The sequence below is a fragment of the Haliotis asinina genome, chromosome 12, assembly GCF_037392515.1.
Source record: "Haliotis asinina isolate JCU_RB_2024 chromosome 12, JCU_Hal_asi_v2, whole genome shotgun sequence".
NCBI lineage: Eukaryota > Metazoa > Mollusca > Gastropoda > Lepetellida > Haliotidae > Haliotis > Haliotis asinina.
This window is the reverse complement of record NC_090291.1, coordinates 14,813,551-14,831,463: the sequence shown is the minus strand read 5'-3', so window position 1 is coordinate 14,831,463 and position 17,913 is coordinate 14,813,551. Positions and strand designations below refer to the sequence as shown.

Here is a 17,913-nt window from a genome sequence, read left to right as displayed (position 1 = left end):
TTTCTAAGAGCAGAAGTGAGCAATCTATGTAAATTTTACATATTTGTGTAGACCAATGTTTGATAAAGAAAAGAAGCAAAAAACAATCAAGCAAAACAGTGAAGATTTAATGCAGCTGACAATGAAATAAAGATGGGGTCAAAATGGAAAGTCAGTAGCGTGTATGACCCCCGTTAGCAGCAACACAAGCTGTGCAACGTCTCCTCATTGAACGGATAAGTCTCTGAATAACGTCCTGAGGCACTGCATTCCACTCTTGCTGCAAGGTATTGTCGAGTTCCCCAAGGTTGTTGATCTGCGGACGACGTGCGAGGCGTTGGCCGATGTAATCCCACAAGTGTTCGATGGGTGACAAATCTGGTGACAATGCAGGCCAATGAAGTAGAGGAATGTTGTTGTTAGCCAGATACTGTATCGAAACACGTGCAGTGTGGGCTCGTGCATTGTCATGTTGAAATGTGTGCAGATCTTGATGCTGGTGAAAGAAGGGAACGACGTTGTTCTGAAGAATGTTGTCACGGTAGTAAACGGCATTCACTCTGCCACGACAAACAATCAGAGCGGTTCTGTGGTAACTTATTCCCCCCCCCCACCATAATGCTGCCTCCACCCCACCGATCGGTTTGCACAACACAATCCTGATGATAACGTTCACCCCGTCGACGCCATACCCGTAGACGCCCGTCAGCATTTCGCAAGTTAAAACGCGACTCGTCGGAGAACACCACACCATGCCAACGTCGTAACAACCACACACGATGCTGTTCAGCCCATTGTCGGCGTTCACGGCGATGCCTGTCAGTCAGGATGGGTCCAACGTAAGGGCGTCGACAACGTAACCCTGCCGCACGGAGACGGCGTCGGACGGTGGAAGCGCTGATCAAACCACGTCGACCCTGGACAGCGTTGGCGGTTCTGGCAGCGGGCAAGGTTCGATCCCGAATATGGCGCCGTACAATGTCTCGATCTTGACGAGGGGTGGTAACACGTGCCTGACCTGGGCGTTGCCGGTCCCTGCTGGTTCCTGTTTGTTGGTATCTGTTAGCAAGCCTCAGAGTGGTCGAATGATGACACCCAAATCGTCGTGCAATGTTTCTGCTTGAAGCGCCGACCTGCAACATACCCAAGGCCTGTTCTCGTTCCTCTGGTGACAATCTTGGCATGGCGAAAAAACTTTACTTACGAAAGTACTGCGAAAATGAGAACGGTTTTGTGCCGAAGGTCATTTATACCCCTGAACAGCATGCTTTCTGCATGCAATTTGTGCCCTTCGTGTGTGATGTGCATGAATTTTGTTGTTTTCATGTGATGTGTTCGATGATGTGTTCGAACGATCCGTTTTTTACTGTAGAGCGTTATTTACGATCTAGTGTGTTATTATCAAAATTCCCACCATTAATTTTCCATTTCCAAAAGATTCTATTGCCTTATTTCAAAATTTACAGGTGGTACGTTTTCAATGATGTTCAGTATAATATTTAGTGTAGAAGTTCTAGTTTCGACAACAACAGGGTATAGCTCAGCCTTGATCCGACATGGTACAATTAACCTCTTGTATCCCACACATAGTACATTCTCATGAATAAATATGTCAAATTGATGCCCGTTACTGACGTGACTTTGAAACGTGTGGTTTGACATTTCCCCTCATCTTTTTGATCAGTATTTTAATGAAATGTTCATTTCTGGACCCCATCCATCTTTACCGGCTTGTCCTAATGATTTTACAGATTAAATGAAATGGATTTGTACACATGTTGTGGAAAGGTCCTTCAAAGGAATTACACAAATTTCTGCATTGTTTTGTATTGTTTTATGTTATTGCAAACATGTGGTATCGGTTGGACACTACTGGACAATGAATTCAGCTGAGTGACGGTAAGGCGATGATGTCATGAATAAAGCCCATGTCACAGGGGAACGATGTCCGCTGCTACCCGATGTCTGAGTGGTCCGTGTGATAAGCAGAAATACTGCACTAGAATAAGGCTGCTGAAAATAGAAGTATAACTGATATTGTTATATTACGTGTTTAAGAATTTCGGTTAAAGCAATAGTTTGATCAGACGATCTCATTCTAACAGAAATGGCTGTCGCCAAGAAGCTGACAGACAATGTGCCACCGGTACAGAGGTGTTCACAGACCTGCCACAATTCAGTGTAATCACACATTCTGTAAGAACTGTCTGCTGAAATACACCAAAACACAGTCTGAAGCAATACAAGCCAAGTCCATCCCATGTCCTTCCTGTAGACAGTGGGCAAAGGTGACCAACGTTGATATTCCAGTAGAAGAGTGGGTCAGTCATCTGAAACCAAGCCATGTCATACAGTGTCTGAAGGACGATTTGGGGGGATCGCCAGTTGAAAAATGTTTGAAACATGTTTTCATGTTGATCTGTCCATGTCTCCTGTGTAGAGTACATGGAAAATGTATCAAATCTTTATCGAACTGAAGTCTTTGCACTGCCAAAATCTTTATATGAACGTTGTAGCCCAATAGTGTATACATTTCATAGTTGTAGCGAATAGCTAGGGTCTGTATATGTGTATATATGTATGTGTGTAAATATAGTTGTAAGTCGAATTAAGTGGATGTTTGTTGTATGACTAGCACGAATCATTAGAGCAAGTTTTGGATATTTAGATGTTGATGCGTGTAGCGTGTGCAAAGGAGATGGGCAGACAACCCCAGGTACAATGTGGTGCACCACTCGTGAAGAAGTCTTCTGTGATGAGTGTCTTAAGTTCCACAAGAGGTTGTTACTAACACGTGATCATAAAAGTGAGTGATGTACGTGTTCATGGCAACAGGAAACCCAAAGTATGTAGCTTCATGTTCACAATTCACACAGACGAGACGATAAAACTCTTCTGTAAGGATCGCAGGATGGCAATGTGTACTGTATGCTGCAGCAACAGACATCGGAAGTGGGATGTTCCGTATCATGCCATGATGCCGTTTGTTAAAGAAGCTCTGGTGAACGAAGCAAGGGTCCAAACAGACAGTGAACCTGGCACTTTCTATGGCAAGGCATCATATGTAGTCATAAGACGATACAACTGTTCTGTAAAGACTGCAGGATGGCAATGTGTACTATATGCTGCAGCATCAAACACCGGAAGTGTCATGAAACCACAGAGACCGCAGTCTGTTCATCCTCGGTATAAGAGAGGGGCTGCAATACATGAGGGAAATATTCCAGCTACATGCAATGGCCTACGCTCACGTGTTACATGTTAGTGTCACCATACGCTATGCACCATATAAGCATGACAACTGCTAAGAATTCAGAAATAACTTGATTGTCAAAAGTCACTGCATGGGATCATGGGTTTTTCTGGTCCAGACTCAATTATTTGCAGATCCTCGGTATAAAGCTCGAATATTACTGAGTGTTTCTACATTACTCATCTGTAATAAACGTTTACTAATTATGTCATTGTTACGTTTGCATTATTTGTGGATTTATGGCTCGTTTTCTCAAGTTTGAAGATTGTCTGATTGTTTTTCACGCTTGGTCCGTTGGTCCATAGTAAACCGGCACACAGTCAGCTTAACATATACGGTACAGAGCAGACATTGCGGTTCTCATATCTGCTGCAAGATATCGCGTGTTGCGTGACTGATTCACTCCTGTCAACTTCGTGTCACGTGATCATCATCGTCGAGGCCATCAGGAAGTGTGACGCTGTCAAACCCGGGTGGCCGTCCATGTTGTGGTCTCGGTGGAGGTAAATAACGAAAACACTGTTGAAACGTAATTTGAATCTTTTAATTTCATACTACTTCACATAACATCGTTCAAAAATAGATGTGATGACATGGGTATTTGTACATCTGATAACATTGTTACTCTTTGTACATCGAAACCGAAAGTGGATGGAAAATTCCATTGAATGTGTCCTCACTTGATGTCGGGATAGTCAGCGACGTGATAACATCTTTTAAGTATTTAGGAAAAGCAAACCACAATCAAGATGTATACATCACGTATAAACATGTGAAAAGTGTATGCAGCGACATTTGACGGTGTTTGCATATGACTCTAAGAGTTATGTCCCCTTGACAGTTCAGTATTTCCTGAAAAGAAACTTGTTATGCTGTTTTGTAGTTTACCTACTTAGTTCGTATATCTGATTCAAACATGGCATCATAGCACAGTTACAGTACAACCATCAATTTACAAAACTCCAAAATCTTATTATCGAGTAAGTGTTAGGTAAAATCAGAGAGGCGCCGTTAAAACCACTTGATGAGAGTAAAATGCCGGTATCTTGTGTGACCACCATCGGCATCCACATGTTTCTCCTCTCTAAAGTGGCGCTGACTAGAGGCGATCGGTCGAAAAGGATATAAAAAAGAGAAAAAAAAACGTTAGCCATATTACTTTCCATTGAAGGACTGTATGAAATTCTGAAAGAATGCCTGTATTGACTCTTCAGGTTATGCTACAATTTTTTAAATAGAGCCTCGTAAAATGTCACACTGGGTCACAATGTCATAATGCAACAAAAACTCAGCTCTTCAAAACTGCATTTGTCGCATTTTTGAAGGTTTTCCGCCAAGGGTCAAAGGCTGTCGTCCACAGTTTAATTTCCATACGCAATACGAACTGACGATAGGAGATAACAGGGAAACGCTATGAAAAAAACAGTATATTGTCACGGCATTATCTTCGACAGAACACTAGACAGTGTAAGCCTAGGGCGTCATAGCATCTGTGAAATAATGAAAACCCATATTAATGCCCGCCCTGTTCTTGTTTTCATTTACGATGGCAATTTTTCAATTACTGTCGCATTCAAATTAACAAATAATCCTCACACTACCATCGAACTCAAAGTAAAAAACGTATTCGGAGACACATTTACAACCAACGGACTTGAAACCCTTGGACGGCCTTTATCGCACGTGTGAAATTGTTATACATCCCTGAGAAATCCCCAGTAGAATATAACATTTAGGTATAAACGTGAATAGTACGGTTTGATCAACCGTTCCCCACACATTTGGATTTAAAATTCTGACACTATTTATTAGTCGGTTGTAGCATAAATTCCTGCCATCATATTTTGAAATGAAAGATTTGGCCCTTGTGGAATGTGCCTATCAGTAACTGCTGTCAGTCATTACATATGTCCATTTATTGACCCATTGAACCTACTGCTGATCTGCTATGCCACTTAACCTCTAAACATAAACAGTCATTTACAGGGATTTGTCTCAACAAACGAGACATCATTCTGACCACCCAAGAGGATGTGCATGATAGAGTTACATGACATATGTGCTCGCATCTTCTTGTTTTCTAACATGTTGTTGATAAAACAGTTCATATGACAGACCATATGCCATCTAGCTAGAGCTTTATATGCTGATTTTCATTTAACAGTTCTGTCAAACGCCTGCAACGTGAGGTCGAGCATTCTCGTGCTCAAGGTCGAGCATTATCGTGATCCACGTCGACCATTATCGTGATCCACGTCGACCATTGTCGTGATCCACGTCGACCATTGTCGTGCTCCAGGTCGAGCATTATCGTGATCCACGTCGACCATTATCGTGATCCACGTCGACCATTGTCGTGCTCCAGGTCGAGCATTGTCGTGATCCACGTCGACCATTGTCGTGCTACAGGTCGAGCACTATCGTGATCCACGTCGACCATTATCGTGATCCACGTCGACCATTGTCGTGATCCACGTCGACCATTGTCGTGCTACAGGTCGAGCACTATCGTGATCCACGTCGACCAGTATCGTGATCCACGTCGACCATTATCGTGATCCACGTCGACCATTGTCGTGATACAGGTCGAGCACTATCGTGATCCACGTCGACCATTGTCGTGCTACAGGTCGAGCACTATCGTGATCCACGTCGACCAGTATCGTGATCCACGTCGACCATTATCGTGATCCACGTCGACCATTGTCGTGATCCACGTCGACCATTGTCGTGCTACAGGTCGACCATTGTCGTGATCCACGTCGACCATTGTCGTGATCCACGTCGACCATTGTCGTGCTACAGGTCGACCAGACCTAGGTCTGGCATTAACACTCCCAGTATTGTTGTATCGGGTCCATAGGTTTGAGATGGTCTTTGTACCTTGCCAGCTCAAGCTGCGATGTCCGCCTAGATCTAGGTGTAAACTCTCTAAGTGACGTTGTTAGCAATATTCCAACGGTGGGGACATCAGAAATGGGATTCATTGTACACATGTAGGTATATCCAAACACAAGTCTTCGACGTGACGACCCAACGCTTTATCCATTAGGCTACCGTACAGTCTCTAGTTCACAAATCAATGGAGTCTCACTATGACATTACAAAGTTGAGTGACAACACAAATTCAGAGACAGTATCAGACAAGAACGGTGATTTTCGCCATAAAGATTAACAGTGATGTTAACATTCACCCCTCAGTAGCAACAGATCAAACTTGCAACTAAGTCTGGGGGTATATGATTAGTGGTCTGATACCTCAGTTGTATTGCGAGATCAGAAACAAGAGTTAACTCCTACCAAAAAACCCCAACATAATCACTAACAACATTTAGACCATACCTGCTTTGTTTTGATGCATGTTCTAACCAACATAAATGCCAGCTAGACATTGGCTGGAACTACTTTTTCCAAAGCATAGTAACTTGTGAATGGAAATATCCGCCTGGGTGTATATTCTACTTCTAGTCGTACCTTTAGCATTTAAATGAGACTACAGCTGACAAGAAATAGAATTTGAAGAAAAAGAACAGACAAAACGATTACTCCTTAATTCTGCTTTACAGGCGATTTGACAGCGCTTTATTCATTGAAGTATTAGGCGACCATTTGTAGCTTAATGATTACCATGTCACGTTAAGTTGAAGCTGAATTCCAGTTAGACAGGTCGACATCTTCCGATATCCACCCCTGCACACCTTGGCGTTCCTGTGGATGGCGAGGGTATTCACGTTAAGGCGATTTTTAGTTTCAGGCGGCTGGCGGCTGGCGGCAGTCTTAGATTTTAGTGTTGTTTTATTGATGTTTATTTAAGGGATTAAAGAAAGGATTATATCCTTACATAGTCGACTTTTCCTGGTGAACACATTTTAAATCATCAATGTTTTGGGTGACATGTGAACTTCAGTAGTATACACGGTAGCGTTACTGTGACAGGTCCTCCCAAAGGCTTAATTTAATTTTTTGAAAAAATTAAGCCTTATCGAGTCCTGAATACTACTACCGCGGTGTATGCAAAATTTGAATAGACGCCTTTTCTCAGCAGCAGATGTCTAGTCTAATCGGTGTAGCGACTGGTGATGGCAAAGTCTGCTGGGTGGTTGGCTTTCTCCAGGCAGTGCAGAGATGACAGCAGGAATTGAAATTTCAAACTGTCCAAGGAGAACGAGACGTATTTTTAAGGATTTTGTTGGGGATGCATGCCGTCGACTTTTGCGATGGTGGGAGTGCTCGTTCACCGTTCATCTCATCGGACAACCTTGTAACCGAACTTTCAAGCCACCATTGTGATTGTGGCCATGATGTTATGCATTTAATGTCGTTTTTCACTTCTCTATGTCTTCCGGAATGACGCCTTGCTTGACGAGCATATCTTTGGTGGCTGTCATCAATCCATGTGAAACACCAGCACAGTGACACCTTCTCGTCACAGTGATGACTATCGTGTGTGGGTCCAGCAATGATAAAACGTGTTGTTTTTATTCTTCTTCTGTTTAACTAACCTGCTTTTGTGACCGTTGGTTACTCTTTCGGGATTGTTCTTTTTTCAGGTTACAGTATCAGTCACTCCTTGTTCTTCTTCCTCCTCCTCCTCTGGTGGCAGCATCTGTTCGACAGCACGACGGTGTAGACCTGTGTCAGGACCAAACCTATGGTTTTCATCATTTCAACACCAAGTCTGGCTTCGTATCTTGCGTACAGCTTGCCAATGTCTTTGGCAGGCAATTTGTGAATTTTATCGGGAATGTGATCGAGGCTGCCCAAGTAGTGTTTGGGTTTGCTGTTGACTGCGAGCGCCACAGCCTCTATCGCTTGGTGTCGCTTAGTATGATCTTTTGCAGTCATTTGTGCAAGAAGGTTGTTGCACTTCATCATGTAATGTAACAAACGACTTTTGAGTCTAATAAAATGAACTCTGATGCACGCGAAACACGTTGACATGAAAGTCAAGTTGCACATGACGAGAAGTTCATACATTTTTGCTAGGGTGTTGTTATAATATCGCTTGACTTTTCTTATAATTTGGCTCGAGTTTTGCTAGCGATTTTGGATAAGCTAGCAAACTTCGTACACCACGGGTTTTCAACAGGAGTTTGGTATGCTTCATTTCTGCGAGCTGTCTCTGCACGCAGTCACATTCTCATTTGCTCGGAATCAAATGTCTTGCAAGCATTCCTGCAACGAATCTCTGTCCTTGCCGTGAAACAGGGCCATACATCGCGGCTGCTCCCTCAGGTTTCTGAACACTGAATAGAATTTCTGCATCAGCAAACCGAACGTTGTGCTTCATGTTTTGGCCAGAGGAGGCTAGGTACAACAGCCTCTCTATTGCAAGATTTCACTGCTGGCACTGCAGCCGTCCAGAAGGAACAGCGTCAATTCCCCTTTCAGTTTGCCGTGGTAAACGTGCAACCAGTCCTGCAGATAAGTTCTGGGGTCGACTCCGTGTAGGTCAGGTACACCCTGAGCGACCCATCGACAAGATGGAGATTCTTGACCACCACGTTGGTTTCCAGCATGCGTTTGATCGCCGGCAGCCTATTTATCTCGACCCTCTGCTGGTGAACCCTCGTGCTTTGGCTGAACAGCTGGTTGGGAACATCCTCGATTGTCACCTCCACTTCCGTGATCTTAGGGGTTGAAAAACGTTTGACTGTCTCTTTCAAATTGTTTGTAGTCAGAAACAGACAGGTGATTTGCAAATTGTGTCATTGTACAAAATGTTCACATAAATATAAATAGTACACATGTTTATGATTTACTAATGCAAAAGAGCTCAGCTACTCGACGTTTTTCTCGTCCATGTTTGGAAATTGAACGAACAGTGTTTAGTTTTGATCGAACATGCTCGAATTGTTGGTGACAATTACTAACTGACGAAAGAGATTCCCTCAGAGGATCAAGCTTTGGTCCGTACATCATTTGTGTTAAACATGGAGCCATATATATATATATATATATATATATATATATATATATATATATATATATATATATATATATATATATATATATATATATATCCACGTATATAATATATATATATATAAACAATATGAAAAAATGGATGACATTCCGATGGACGATTTTTGACGAAGTAGCATCGGAGAACACCTCAAACACAAGCAATCTCATGATCGATCAACTCTTGGAACAGACCCTTGACAATTATTACGACGACTTAAAATGAGATGTCAACCATTCAAGGTTTTTATTGACTGGAAAGTCACGCTGTGATTGAGATCAGATCTGAAGGAAACCACTCTCTCTGTCGACTCTGGCGGGAAAACACAGTCAAATCCTTCTCGATGAATTGAACCTCCCGAGATTACAGCGGCCCAAAATCTCACCCGACCAGATTAGACAATATCGCTGCCGGAGACGCCATGCCCCAATGCGTCAAAGAAACGTTGGACAGCGTTGAAAAAAATATTGCAAGCGCACAGGAAAAAAAAACCGTTGCCCAATATGGAATTCACTCTCTGGCAACTTTACAGTCATGACAAAGCCTTGAAATAAGTACGCAGAGAACTCGTGAAAAACATGGGAAACTGACAGAAGTGACGAGCACATCGCTGAAACAAAACAAAAGTGACTATGTTGATGTGTTCCAAGGCTTGGCGACTTCATTTGAATCTTTGGTCATCAGCTTCTTTGTAGAAAGAAAACGTGTACGAGAAGGTGTCACTGGAGAGACTTCAGCGAGCCTGAAATGGGGGTGCACACAGTTGAGAAAAGGTGGGTGCACTCTTCATTTTCACACGAGTTTCAATGGTATTTGAACAACAGTTCAGCAAAAGGTGGGTTCGCACCATTGGACGTCCCCTCTGGATCTGCCTATGAACACCAAGGCGGGCAAACATATTGTGTCCATTTGACTACTTATTCTTCCTGTCGCAAAAAGTGAGTGAGTGAGTGAGTTTAGTTTTACGCCGCACTCAGCAATATTCCAGCTATATGGCGGCGGTCTGAAAATAATCGAGTCTGGACCAGACAATCCAGTGACCAACAACATGAGCATCGATCTGCGCACTTGGGAACCGATGACATGTGTCAACCAAGTCAGCGAGGCTGACCACCCGATCCCGTTAGTCGCCTCTTACGACAAGCATAGTCACCTGTCGCAAAAAGAAACCTTGAGCTTTGTCTACCTCATAATATGTTACATCGATAACAATAACATTTAAATCAAATATTTGAATGAGCCCACAATGTAGCACCAGTGACGCCAAAATGGTCTGATATTCGTATATCTGGATGAAATGTGAGAAAAAAGCTATATCCGGTTCTAAATGTATGTGTGCAGTTACTTATGTACTAATGTACGCATACAAGTACGTGTATGGTATATGAATTGTGCCTTACACCTAATATATAATAATGGCCTGTAAATTCAGCTGAGTGACGACACGTGGTTGAGGGCATGAACAATCCTATGTGAGTTTGTCCGCTTAGATGAACTACTGCTTGATAAATATTAGATGAGTCACGACCTGACAAATGATCCCAATTTGAACACATGGGAACGCCCTCCACAACATTCCATTTGAAACAAGAGGGAAACAGGTTGTTTTCTAAAAATTGAGAAGTTCAGTTTCGTCGTGCAAATCGTGGCTTGATTGTTATATTATACTACTTTTTGACAAGTATTAGATAAGCCAGTACAGTGAACAAGCAGGCGGGGCAAGTAATCTGGGCCCCGTTTCTCAAGGCGATCGTAGCCCTACGACTTTAGTAAGTCTATGTTAAAGTATCGGAGTTACGATCATCGCAGAGTTAATGGCGTACAGGTAAATAAAATGATACGTAGCCTTAATGCAGAATAATTGATTAAAGTACTGTATTGCAAACAGAGTTTTGCGAACACAATGATAAAGTTAGTAGTATGACATGAATTTCATGATCAGCGTTTTTCGTTCAGTGCTAAACTATACGTGTGTAACGTTTGTTACTGTATTTCAGAGATTCATGCTCATTTCACTCCCACATAAACATGTGTTAACATGAACAATTGCAAAATAAAACAACAACAACAGCAACAACAAAACACGATTTAGGTGAACTGCTTGCGCTTGAAATGTGAGCCTAAGTAACTAGGATCCTTAACTACTATGTCCTCATAGTCTATAAAATGTATAAGACTTTGGCCTATATGATAACATTTGTGCCATTATAAAACAGGCAATGGTCACTCAGAACCAGTGGCTTTACTAATAAGTCCAAATACAACATTGGTCAATTCTCTGACGTGGAATGCAGGAAAGAAAGGCAAGAGATCTGGATGTCAATTTCTTTATTGTGAATAACACGAGTATGCTTGCTCCTACATGACGATGAGGGAACAAGCATACGCTCCGCAACGTCGCGTTATTCACAAGAAGCTGACATCCATAAATCTCGCTTTTCTTAAAAGATTGGTCCATTTGAGGTCACTTATTTCCCCAACATATAAAACCACTTAAACGCACAAAACAAAGCATTTGGTAGAATGTGCATTTTGGCAGTTACAAAGACATTTCCACCTGTAAAATGTTACATGAAACCTGAGCACATTTTGTTGCTACGGAAATCAAGGGCAGATATTTCAAAGGGAGCTAACTCTGGATGACCCAATATATTGCAGAACTGGAGCCACATCGCGATAATCGTATCTCGAGATACTGTACTGGTATATACCGGTTTCCCGGTAATATTGCATAACCCTAATAATCGACAGGTGGTCTGGTGCATCCTCTCCACAGAGGGGTCAAATACTGATTGGATCCATTATAGAGTTTACTGATTTAGACAGACTGAATTGGGGCCTTAGTCGTCACTTTCTGAATCGGTCTCGGTGTCTGAATTACTTGTCAGTCCTAGATCGATCACGATTTTGTCAATTTCCTTTTCTACTGCTATTTCCCATTCAAAATTCATCTCGTCATGATAATCTGCTGATTTGAGCTTTGACTCAAATACAAGTAAAGTATTTGGTACAAAACCATTTTCGAACCCGGCATGAACCGCAATAAGCCGAGGTCCGGTGCCAGATGGAGGCTGAACCCCATTTATTACAACCTCACCATCAAGTTGCCAACATTTTGGGACAATGTGGTGTACATGAAACCATGTTTCATCGATAAAGATGATTGTACGATTTTTGTCTCGGTATTTTTTTATTCTACGCAAGTATTTCAAACGCTTTGCAAAGATGTCTTTTTGACCTGTGAAAACCTTATGATTTGACTGCGTTTTGTGCCACGTAAACTCCATGTTTTTCAGATTTTTTCGAAAACTTTCCTTTGAATCCTGGTAGTGCAATTGAATTCTTGCCATGTCATATATTACATTTAGAGTAGGCAATTGGCTTTTGTACTCCATATAAACTTTGTACAAATTGACGGACTGCACGCCGGTCAAACCATCAAGTTTGAGCATTAAAGTTTTGGGTTTTCGCAACTTTGTGGGACTAGTAACTGTAGGCCTACTCGCACCCCTATCACCTCCCGCTTTAATGCGTTTTAAAGGTGCCTGGGAAAGACCAATAGCAAGGCCACATTTTGAAATAGCGTCTGCTTTTGTTGCACATGTCTTTTCCATATAAATGTTAACACTGTTATCACTGGCCTGAGCATGAACAATTTGTCCATGCTTCCCTAACATGGACATGCTAATCTAACTGAAATCTGCAAATATTAAAAAAATGACTCGTGTCGTGATGGTGTCTTGCTGAACTAAATCGCTCCACGAGACACGTGTTAAACAGTAGCCCCACTGATTTCACGCCACCGTCAGCATGCACTGCACGTATATTACTTGCCCCGCCTGCTTGTCACAAAGGCGTTCCATGCGCTGGCTCATCTAATACTTGCCAAGCAGCACTGCACCAACCCGATCCCGAAGTCGTACATGTAAGTCGTCTCATGTGATACGCAATGATGTGTAAAGCCTTTATATAACCGGTACTCACTAAAATATGGCTACGACTACACGATGCCATTTAGAAAGTGGTCAAATGCAACATATGTCATGTTTGGGATTTCACTTTCTCAGTAAAGTACAAATTCTTGTACTTTTTTTGGTGGAGTCCCATCCTCGAATCAAACCCCGTACCGTCGGAGTCAGGCACCTAATCGCCAGCACACAAAGTCAGCCGCTAGGCGATTAGGTGCCTGACTCTGAGGGTGCGGGTTTGAATCCCGGATGGGACTCAACCAAAAAAGTACTAGGATTTGTACTTTACTGAGAAAGTGAAATCCCAAATATGACATATGTTGTAGAATATGGCTGCTGAAAATAGTAAACAAATGTCGACATTTGTGTATTTCAAATTTGGCTGATAAAATTGTTTATTGAGACGATATCACTCTAACAGAACTGAAGCTGAGAGATGATCGTCTGACCCGTGTATTCTGTACAGAGGTGTTCACAGGCCCAGCGTAATCACCCTTTCTATAAGACCTGTCTTCTGAAATACACCGAAACACAGTCTGAAGCAATACAAGCCAAGTCCATCCCATGTCCGTCCTGTACACTAAGGTGACAGTAGAGGAGTGGGTCAGTCCAGCAGAGGAGTGGGTCAGACATCTGAAACAAGCCACGTGATACATAGTCTGATGGACAAATTTGGGGAATCTATAGGTGGGATATTTTGAAACCCTTTTATGTTTTTGATGTCTCAAATGTATTCAAACTGAGCTAGATTTTTATCAAACAGAGGATTTTGCATAAAGAACGTCTTTAATTAAACGTTGTAGCCTATGGAGTGTATATACACTACATATCTAATGTTTAGACTCACTTAGAACATTCACTATATGTTATGTATATGTATGTAGTTACATCGAGGATGAATTTCTCAGCTAACTTGGTGAAACAACTGAAACAACCATATGCAGGTGAACTGCACGAGGGTCATGCATCAAACTTTAAACAGTATGAAATATTTTGTAAAATCTAGTTTGGAACATGTGCTCGAAGTAAGTGGCTACAGTTACGCAAGTGAGTCTAAACATTTGGTGGCTAGTAAATGTACTACTTGAAGCGAATGCCTAGGGTCTGGTCTTTCTGTCTGCCTTCCTGTCAGCATGCATGATTGTATGTGCGTGTATGTGTATGTGCGTTTGTATTTGTATGTGACTGTGCATGTGTGTATGTGTATGTGTATGTGCGAATGTATATTTGTATGTGCCTATGTATGTGTTTGTGTATGTGTAAGTGTGTATGTGTGTGGGTGTGTATGTGTCTGTGTATGTGTGTGTGAGTGTGTATGTGTATATGTATATTTTTCTGTTTATGTGAGTGTATGTATATTTTTCTGTTTATGTCAGGGTGCATGTGTATGTGTATGTGTGTGAGTATGTATGTTTATGTGTGTTTGTGTATGTGAATGTGTATGTGTGTGTATGTGTCTCTGAGTGTGTGTAAGTGTATGTGCATTTGTATGCGTATGTGTCTGTGCATGTGACTCTGTATGTGTATTTGTATGTGAGTGTGTATGTGTATATGTGGGTATGTGTCTTTGTATGTGTGTAAGTGTGCATGTGTGTGCGAGTGTGTTTGTGTGTGTATGTGAGTGTGTATGTGTGTGTATGTGTCTCTCTGTGTGTGTATGTGTATATGTATGTGTGTGTATGTGTATGTATATGTGTCTGTTTGTGTGAGTGTGCGTGTGTATGTGTCTGTGTTTGTGAGTGTGTATGTGTATGTCAGGATATATGTGCATGTGTATGTGTGAGTGTATATGTTTATATGTGTTTGTGTGTGTATGTGTATGTATGTATGTATGTTTATTTCAGTATGTATGTGTATTTGTATGTTTGTGTGAGTGTGTATTTGCATATGTGTGTAGGTGTATGTATGTTTATGTGTATGTGTGTGAGTGTGTACTTGTATGTGTATGTGTATGTGTGTAATAGCAATGACTTACACATGAGTAATAAATAACACGGAAAATTCAAACAGGTTTTGGATTTTCAGATGCTGATGCGTGTAGCGTGTGCAAACAAGATGGACAGACAACCCCAGGTACAATGTGGTGCACCACTTGTGAAGAAGTCTTCTGTGGTGGGTGTCTCAAGCTCCATAAGAAGATGCCGTTGCTGCGTGACCATGAAGTGTTTGATGTACGCATCCATAGCAGCAGAAAACGAAAGGTACGGAGCTTCATGTGCACAATTCACAAAGAAGAAAAGATCAAACTGTTCTGTAAAGACTGCAGGGTGGCCGTATGTACCGTATGCTGCAGCATCAAACACCGGAAGTGTGATCATGTTGAAACCATTGATGCCATGATGCCGCTGGTCAAAGAAGCTCTGGTCAATGAAACAATGATCCGAAAGAAGAAGATGCAAACTTACACTGACAATATTTCATCGACGAACATAAAAATCGAACAACTAATGACTAGTGCATAAGAAATGAAAGATGAAGTGAGGAGAGTACGTATGCTAGCTACGGACATTCTTTTGAGAAAGGAAAAGTATCTTCTGGATCGCATTGACAAACTTACTGAAAACCTTGTCCAAGAAAGGAAAGCCTACAGAACGGCCCAGGAGAGTGACCTCCATATGGAACAGCAGCGTTTTGAGCTCATAGACAAAGCTGTGACGTCAGACTGTGTAGCAGACATGCTTGCTGTGTATACGTCAGTTGATGGAGCTTCCATAGATGAAGATATCTTAGAGGACAAGAGACCAGAAACACCCAACATGATCTTCGTAAACGACACATATAGGCTGATGAGATTTGTGGATAGTGTCAAGCTGGGGGAGGTCAAAGTCGTTGGTGGTCTCAGTGACCGGAGGTTCTCCCCTATTCTTCTGGAAAGAATTGATTTTAGAGGAGACATGTTTCCCGATTTGCGTGATGTAGTATTTGTTAACAACGCCATGAGGGTAATTGCTGTGATAGATTATGTAAGTTGCAGACTCAGCACACGCTATGTTCCAAAGACACCATCCTTGAAAAAACACCTTAAACTACCTTCTCAGCCAATGGGAATAGCTAAGGTGGGTGAGAGTAAGGCAGCCATTACGCTGCCAGACAGACATCAAATAGCGTTCATCAACTTTGACCCTGAACCTACATTGCAGTCAACTGTGAAAACAAAGAGGAAGTATCGTGGTTTAGCCTTCCTGAACCCTGCACAGCTCGTAACAGGAACATTCGACTCTCCTGCCTCTGTTGATATACTGGATATGGAAGGAAATGTTCTGAAATTAGTCAGCACAGGTGTGATAAGGAACCCATTTTATATTCATGTTATGAGGGGAAAAAACGTGGTAGTCAGTGAAGGGGGAGTAAAATCCTTGGTATCTGCGACCCTTGACGGACAAACTATTTTCACCTACACACCCAGAGAAGACATGTCCTTGATGTGTCCTTGTGGTATCACAACAACCAGCACAGGAGACATCCTGCTTGTAGACAGTGGCTCCCACAAGGTCATTCTGCTGACAGCATCGGGACAGTTTGTCAAAGACGTCCTCACTCGTAAGGATGGACTATGGTATCCTAGTGGTATCTGTCGGGATAATGACGGGCTGTTGTATGTCACTTCAGCAGGATGTGTGAAAATATTTGGCTTTGAATACTAGTATTCTGTGCCTGTCTGTAGCCATGATAAAGGAAACCTCGTTGTTACCTTTCTAAATACATACTGATTCCAGACAGGGAATAAATACTAGAATATCCATTGGTAACATGAAAAAATAAGCCTGTGCGATAATATAGTGTTGCAGGGGGGGGGCGATCTGTGGATACGTTTGTGAGGTGACGTCTATTCCGACATCATGTATATATAATGAGTCATTCAAATGATCAGTCAATCACCCTGTAATATATGAAGGAATGTTTTACATTAATCTAAACATGCAACAAGTACAGTTACACATAACTAGTCCATATTAAGTAAATCATTACCACTAATGTATAACACACTACATAATGGTTGTAATCATCATGTGGGTGATCAACTTGAATGATCACAGAGAGGATATTTACTCACACATAGATAATTATACACATGATAAAAAATATTAAGTACTTACCCTGTGGGTGACACCGTGGTGTGTCTCTATACTGCTATACTGTCGAGAGCCAGTGATTGGATATGTAACAAAGGAATAAAAAACTAATGAACAAAAGAACAACTTGAAATGTTAGATATAAAACTTTATTGATGAAACTATGATGCTTAGAAGTGTATCCATAACCTTATCGTGATCAGTCTCAAGCATACCCTCACCCAATAGAGAGCTAAGATAATGCGCTCTTGTCATCCATTCTGGTTGTGGCTGCGCTGACAAAACATACATTTCACTTCTCATCCATCTTGGCTTATGTCTCTCCATTGTGGATCTTGAGGGCAGTGATGCAGGCGGAACATCTCCAGATGAATCATCGTCTGTGTGTTGTCTCGGGGTAGAATCCAGAACAACAGGGATGTCTGTATCTGGGGGTTTCTCCTCTCCTGAGTTAAGGTCTCGTGAACGGGTATCTTCCTGCCAATAATCCTGTGCAGTCCCCTGTATCCACGTTGTCCAAATCTTCAATATCGTTTACGCTTCTCCCTCCTCAGCCGGTCAATAAACTGCACTGTCAGTTGATGCTGAGGACGCTCTCTCCCGCCTGGTCAATAAACTGCACTGACAGTTGATGCTGAGGACGCTCTCTCCCTCCTGGTCAATAAACTGCACTGT

At 42.0% G+C, this 17,913-nt stretch overlaps 1 pseudogene; it reads left to right on the top strand.

Moving 5' to 3' along the window:
- The first annotated feature begins 2,086 nt into the window (after positions 1-2,086).
- On the top strand, positions 2,087-16,809 carry LOC137257390 (protein wech-like; annotated as a pseudogene).
- Positions 16,810-17,913: the final 1,104 nt, after the last annotated feature.